This window comes from Muscardinus avellanarius (assembly GCF_963383645.1).
Source record: "Muscardinus avellanarius genome assembly, chromosome: 4".
Lineage (NCBI taxonomy): Eukaryota > Metazoa > Chordata > Mammalia > Rodentia > Gliridae > Muscardinus > Muscardinus avellanarius.
The window spans coordinates 24,132,068-24,139,706 of NC_137789.1; positions in this window are offsets into that span (position 1 = coordinate 24,132,068).

A 7,639-nucleotide genomic window follows, 5' to 3' on the forward strand; every position below is an offset into this window, starting at 1 on the left:
CTCCTCCTCCTCCTCCTCCTCCTCCTCCTCCTTCTTCTTCTTCTTCTTCTTCTTCTTCTTCTTCTTTTTCTTTTGGTGGTGCTGGGGTCCTGGAAGCCCTTCTACCACCGGGCTACACTCCCAGACATATTTTATATATTTTTTATTTGGAAACAGGGTCTCTTAAGCCAGCGAGGCTGGTTCCGAACCAGCGCGATTCTCCTGTCTCCGCCTCCCAAGTGCGGGGATTACAAGCGTGCGCCACCACGTCTGGCTTGATTTTTATTTCTGAATCAAAGGAGCCCACTGATGGAATTTATAAGAATCTCTGTGTACTAAATTGTGTATTTCTTTTTGCTCTCTCCATTTATAGACATATGTCTTTTTGCATAATTGTATATTTTATTAATTTTATTGAGGTGCAATTTATACACAATAAAATGATCCAAATTTACTTTTACAGTTTAATGATGTTTGAGATGTGTTTGGTTATTCTGGTACAATAAAAATAAAAAGATATTTTCATTACCCTTAATTTTTCTTGTGTGTTTCTTTGTAGCGAATCCTCTTCTCCAATTGACTCAGATAACCAGTGAACTGCTTTCAGTATCTAAAGCTTAGTTTCTTATACATAGAATCAAACACTGTTTTGTAGTGCCTGGTTCAATACTGTGTTTGAAATTCATCCATGTGCATATACTAGCAGTTCCATTCTTTTAATTGTCGAATAATCATCTAGTATGTGATCTGTTGACCTCTTGATGCATATGTGTGCTGTTTCCAGTTGTGTACAAACTTTTCTGTAGACATACATTTGGATTTCTCATGAAATGGAATTTCTGAGTCCAATGGTAAGTGTGTGATTAGCTATAGACGATACTGCCAAGTTGTTTTCTAAAATATTTCTTCCATTTAACCCTCTGATTGCCAACATAGCAGAGTTTGAGTGATTCCACATCCTTGTCCATATATGATATATAAAGGGATTTTGCAAAATAAGATATTTGAATGGCAAGTGCCATGCTTAAATTTCTTTCAGTTTACTAACTTTTGTTTTTATCCAAAATCAGAAAGGGAATATCAATGTCTCTGTTTTAATCACCTCTTCTGTTGTGATTTGAATGTGTCTGTCAAAATTAAAACCATTGTAATTGACCTTTAGGCTGAAACTTAATGGTCATTGTGATATTATTAAATGTGAGGCCTTTAGAGGGTGATTAAGGCATGAAGGCATTTCATGGATGAGTCTAAGGTCTTTATAAAAGGTCTTGAGAGAGTGAGTTTACTCTCTTCTACTATTCTGCTATATGAAGCCAAGATATTTTTGTTTTTTTTTCTTTCTGTCCCTTCAACGTGTGAAGACAATTAGTCAATTACATCTATGAGAAACAGGCCTTCATCAGACAACTGCTAGCAATATGATCTTGAATTTCCCAGACTCTAGAACTGTAAGAAATACACTTCTATTATTTATAAGGAAACCAATCTCAGGTATTCTGTTATAGCAACACAAACAGACCAAAACATTCTTCTTGGCCATAATTTTGGTTTGAGTGTATTTTAGAAGGTGAGGTATAAAATTCTCAGGTTGTGGATTCTAAACCTCATCTTTAACTTTTTTTTCTTTCTTCTTTTGTGGACTAAGGATGAAACCGAGGAGCTTTCTACTTCTGAGATATATGGCAGATGTATTTTACTTTCTATTTTGAAACAGGGTCTCCCTAAGTTGTTGATAGGTTGCTAAGTTACTAAGCCTGGCCTAAAACCTGTGATCCTTCTTACTCAGCCTTCCAAGTCTTAGCGTTAAAGATGTGTCCACCATGCCCGGCTACCTTTAATCTTTTTTTATTTAGATTTTTAAAATTATTTCTAAGAGAAGGAAGTGACTAGGTATCTGTTTTGTCAACTTTTTGTGATACTTCAAAGGCTCCCTGGAGAAATGTTAGTGTTGGCAACTGAAGCCAGTTGGAATGTTCGTAAAGATTTATACCACAAAGAATGCACCTTTCTTTCACTGTACCTCATCCAGGAGGAAAGCTCATCTGGACTCTGGAATGAAATTAACTCGCTCATCTATTAAACTAGTTCCACTGTAAATCAGCATTAGATACCAGTGGAAGTTATTAATTATTACCAGTATTCCTCTTAAATTTGGAAGCAGTAGCCTATCACTTTATGATAATGCTTAAAGTTTGTTTTTTGTTTTTTGGTACTAAGGATGGAACCCAGAGGCATTCTACCTCTGAGCTACACCCCTGGTCCTATTTTTTAGTTAGTTTTTTGTTTATTTGTTTTTGAAACAGGGTCTCACTGAGTTGCGAAGGGCCTTACTAAGTAGCTGAAGCTGTCTGTGAACCACGATCCTCCAGTCTCCGTCTCCTGAAGGCTGGGATTACAAGCGCATACCACCATGCCTGGCTAATACTTAAAGAATTTTTAAATGCTAATTGACTTTATTTATTTATCATCTGTGTGGATAGTGGCAAGTTTATAGATCGGTGGCTCCCAGATATATTATTCAATTATAAAATTGATATTTATTTAACAGATATTTTAAAAACTTGAATATGGTACAATAATTATTAAATTTTGGAATGTCCACATTATACGATAACTCTCCTTTATAACAAATCAACAGGCATACAAGCGTGTGAATGCTTTCTTACAATACTTTTCACATATTTCCAGGGAGTAACTAGGGCCTGAACATATCTATTCATGGATCTCTCATTAAAACCTCTGCTCTAGATGCAGGCTTGTGCAATATCAACTATTTCCACATTGATTTTCTGCACATGCTGGTGGAAAGGTTTACTGTTCCAATAGTGTCATCTAGATTCAATCAAATTTTTCTCCCAAGAAAGCAAACATGTACTTGTTTGCTGTTTTAACTTCAGCCAATTTCTTACAAATTATTTGGCCTAGAAATATCAGTCAGTCAAATGCTATTGAGATAATTTCTGTCTTAGATCATATACAGCATTATAGACTTTCCTTTGCCAGCTCTTTTGTGGCTGCACTTTTTTCCTCTTTTTATTCCCATTTTTTAAAATACAAGTCTGTGTTCTTAAATATACTCAGCTCTCATTTGAAAATGTTTCCCCCTTAACAACAGCAAATGAGACATCTACATAACAAGATTAAGAGGCCATGTGCCTCCATTGAAGGTGAGAATAGTAGTATACCCTTAATAGATATGCTCTGAAGTAAATTGGAGTAATTATTAAGTTTTGCACAAAATATACTGAGCAATATATATATATATATATATATATATATATATATATATATATATATATTGCACAAAATATATTGAGGGAGAGATTCTCACTGTTAAAGGAAAATAAAGAACGAGTAAAGGGTATGCTGGTCAGTAGGGTAGAATGACTAAGAAGATGCCCTCCTCTGCACTTCCAGATTGGAGCAGAGCAAAATGTGGACAATCTCCCTGACCTTGGTACTTCTGGGACCCTCCAGTCTTCAGTGGCAGGTGATCAGTGAACTAGGTATGACAGCAAGAAGAATGGAGAAGGGATCTCAACCAGTAAGATATTAAAGCTATCTGACTCCTGCCTACGAGTATTCCTTTCCAGGAGAAAGTGGCTTCCCTTGCCCTTTTTTCTTCATACTTAGCCTGAGGCCGGCTGTTTTCTCTTTGCATTTCTTTCCTTGTTTAAGGCAGCCTTTCTTGTTCCTCTTGTATGCAGTGTCACCCTGCAAATGCATCATCGTGAAGCTGAGTGTGTTGAACTGTCCTAGGCACCTCATTTGCTTTACCTAATCCTGGCCCTGCCTATAACTAAAGAGTTGGAGAGGAAAAGTAAGTAGGAATGGTCTTTCCTCTGATACCCAGTAGGGAGAGCTTATAAAAGACATGCATGTGTTTGCTGAAGAGAGAACCACTTCCCCCCTTTCCTCTTACAGCATCCTTTCACTTGTGAAAGAGGCCTATAAAAGAACTGAGGTGGAAAATGACAGCAAATTTCCAAGATAATTGTCACTGGTTCCCCATCTGACCTTGATTATCATGCCTTTGAAGCTGAAACTCAAGAAGCCCTCCCTATCATTTGAGATGAAGTCTGAGTGTATCCATCAACATTCTTGCGGCCATAATCTAAATATCTGACCATATAACTTAGAGGAAAGAAGATTTGCTTTCTTATAGTTTCCAGCTCAGTCCATGTGAGGCTGGGGACCGCAGATCTCAGGGCATCGTGGCAGGAGACAGAGGGAGAGCACATGGGCTGTGCTCCTCACATCTCAGAGGCCAGAAGCAAGAGAGGGAGCAGGGGAGGAGGAACAGAATACACTCCCCAAGGCCACAAGCCCAGGGACCACCTTTCCCAGCCACACCCTACTGGCCTACTGGGTACCACCCAGGTAAATCATTACAATGGATGTATCCACTTGTGGAATTACAATCCTCATGACTGAATTACATCAGCTCAAAACATAAGTGAGCTTGTTAGAGGACACTTTATACCTAACTCTAACACTGAGGTTTTCAATAAACATTAAGATAAGTTTTCTTTCTACTCCCTTCTTAAAATCTTCTCCCATAAATCTAAAGTCAGTGTTGAAAGGGTTAGAGGAGGATTTTGGTATCCAGGCCTACACCAGAACAACACTTTTCCTTCAAGAGGAAAAGTGCTGCCCTCCTTTCCATGGAGGTGCAGGAAACACCACTGCTGCCGTTTATCAAGGGCGTTGATGACTCTAAGAAAATAAGCTCACTGTAGATGGTCGTCGCCACTCTCATTCATTATTAATGCCACTTTTAATTTTTTTTCAGTACTAGGGGTGGAAATCAGGGGCATTCGACCTCTAAGCTACACCCTTTGCCCTATTTTTTATTCTTTATTTTGAAACAGGGTCTCATTAAGTTGCGGAGGGCCTTACAAAGTAGCTGAGGCTGGCTGTGTGCGAACCGTGACCCTCCAGTCTCAGCCTCCCAAATGCTGGGCTTACAAGCGTGCATGACCGTGCTTTTTAATTTTGAAAAGGACTTTAATCTGTATTATTTTATTTCATCCTCAAAATGGAGTTGAATACAAATTACATATTTATACATTTATTACATTTTATAGGCAAGGAAACCAAGAGAGTTAAAGCATCTAAGCACCAAAGAATACACAATAAAAACTGTGGAGGAAGACTTTGAGTGAAGTGTTCCAAGTTAACTTTATTCTCGTTCAGCTACTGATGTGGCCTCTTGTGCCACAGAGAAAGGATGTTTGTCGCAGAAACTTTCCTGTTGACTTTTTCTTCCACACATAGAAGATGTAGGTTGATTCCAAACATACTTACAGGATTCTCATTTTGTAACCAGTGTTGTGGTCAGTGTTTATGATGTTTAACTCTCTGTGTCATCTCGGTGAAACATATGATTTCTGGGTGTGTCTGTGAGAGTGTTTCTGGATAAGATTAGCATTCAAATCAAGATACTGAGTCAAGAAGACACCAGTTTTACCCATGTGGGTGGGCATTGTCCAGTCTACTGAGGATCTGCATGGATCAAAAAGTCTGAAGAGGAGAGAATCTCCCCTTTGCTTCATCTAGGACATCATCTTCTGCTGCTGGACATTGGTGCTCCTGGTTCTTGGGTTTTGGGACTCAAAATTGGATTTATGTCAACACCTTAATTCTCTGGACTTTGCGATTAAACCACTAGCTTCTCTGGTTTTTCAGCTTGCAGATGGAAGTGGGGATTGAACCCAGGAGCACCCTCCCTCTGAGCTATATCTCCAGCTCTTTTTATTTGGAAACAGGACAGCTAAGATGCTGAGGCTGTCCTTGAACCTGCCACCCTTCTGTCTCAGTCTTCCCCATACTGAAGATTACAGGTGCACATTACAACCCCTGGCCACAAGTTTACTAATGTAGCCCTTCATTGCATGTGGGACTTTTCTGTCGAGGCCAGACTCATCTTTCCCATTGGCCTTTACATGTCCTGAATCCAGCATTTCCTGTAACCCTAGTTACGTGCAGCACAGTAGTAAAACCAGGCAGGTGCTCATAAATATGAATGAGTGCACTGATCAAATAGAGGACAATGACATGGGATCGTGTGCTTCCTAATGGGGGAAATCCTGCTTAGGAACTTCTAACATTCTGACCAGTTTCCAAATGCGAACTTCTAGTTCCTTGATACAAACGGAGGCATGCCTGGATGTCACAGGAGACCCAAAAGCACTGTGGACCCCAGATCTGTGGCTCAAAAGGCAGCCTGCATTTGCTGATCTGAGGGCACAGCAGAGCGTGGTTTCCTGCACTAGAGTTTCAGTGCATCTGTTGCTGCTCAGATTCCCCATTGTACCAGCTCTTTCTCTACCATCAATCCCACTTTCAATCTTATCTGCCCACTCCTGTTTCTCGTTTAATATGTCCATTTCTAGCATTGACGCCTTATCGAGCTCCTCTTGAAAACTTAGCTAAAGGAGGCGGGCCCCAGGAGTAGCCTGTCACATCTTCAAAGAATCCCAACAAAGGAAGAATGTCAAGGGTAGGAAGGCCAGGCCATAGCAACTATTCATCTCTTTGATCCTCTAAAATAGATTGTAAGTGTGACTGCTCGGAATCTCTCCCTGGAGGCCCCTCACTATTATTTTTTAAGTTTTGCCAGTTTCTCCACAGCCCAAAATGTTGATGTGTTTGGGGCTGGGGTGGAGGAATGGGTAGGGGAACTGGGGGGAGGGGGACCAAGGAAGAAGGACATGTGAGAAAAGAGGCCAGACAGAGGGTGGCAGGCCCATGAGGACTCTCAAATCCTGCCCTCCTGTGTTCTCTTTCTTCCTTCCCTATAGGGTGTGAAAAAAATTAAGAAAAATTCCTCTACACCTACCAGGCGGGTGTCTGACAGCTTCTAGGACCTCTAACCTGGGCCTCAGGTATTATTGGCACATTCCTCATTTGTCCTCAGGGATATGGGTAATTAAAGGTTATACAATTTGGGCAATTATCAGCCTCTTTCTTCCTAGTGGAAGACAGAAAACAGGAACAAGCCGCTCACTGGGCGTTCGCTTCTCTGCTTCTCTGCCGTCAGCAGCCTGTTCCTTTTCACAGGCATCGCATCCTTTCATGCCACACTTAATTGGGAATAAAAAAGGCCTTTCATGCTCTCGTTTACCGCGAGGCAAGGCAATTTTTTTGCCTCCCTTTTTGTTTCTGGGCGAGTGGAAGGTATCAACGCGGATTCGGTCTTACTCTGTGGCAATCCTGTCCACCTCTGGGCACCTGCTAGTGTGGCTCTATCACTTTGCACATCAATATTTTGCACTCAAGAAGCTGTGTGTGCAAGCAGGCCTGTCCTCGGCCCTTTCGCTTCTGTTTGCAGAAAGCTCCTCTGCAGCCAGCCTCTGTGCCCAGCCTTGGGGTTTTATTTTTAGAGAGGAAAGTGGGGCCTTGCTTTTTCAGGGCTGCGGAGCTCTGCAGCAAGGGCCATGCTCCCGTCCTTCTTTAGGGGGACCCCTTGCCACCAAGCCATCCCCGCACTCACTAGCTGTTTGCACACAACCTGGGGAGACCCCGCTTGGTTGCACACTCTGCTTCTCTCCACACATCTATTCCCAGAGGACTCTCTGCAGCCCAGCAGCAGATTCATATGAGAGAGAGAGAGAGAGAGAGAGAGAGAGAGAGAGAGAGAGAGAGAGAGAGTGTTAAC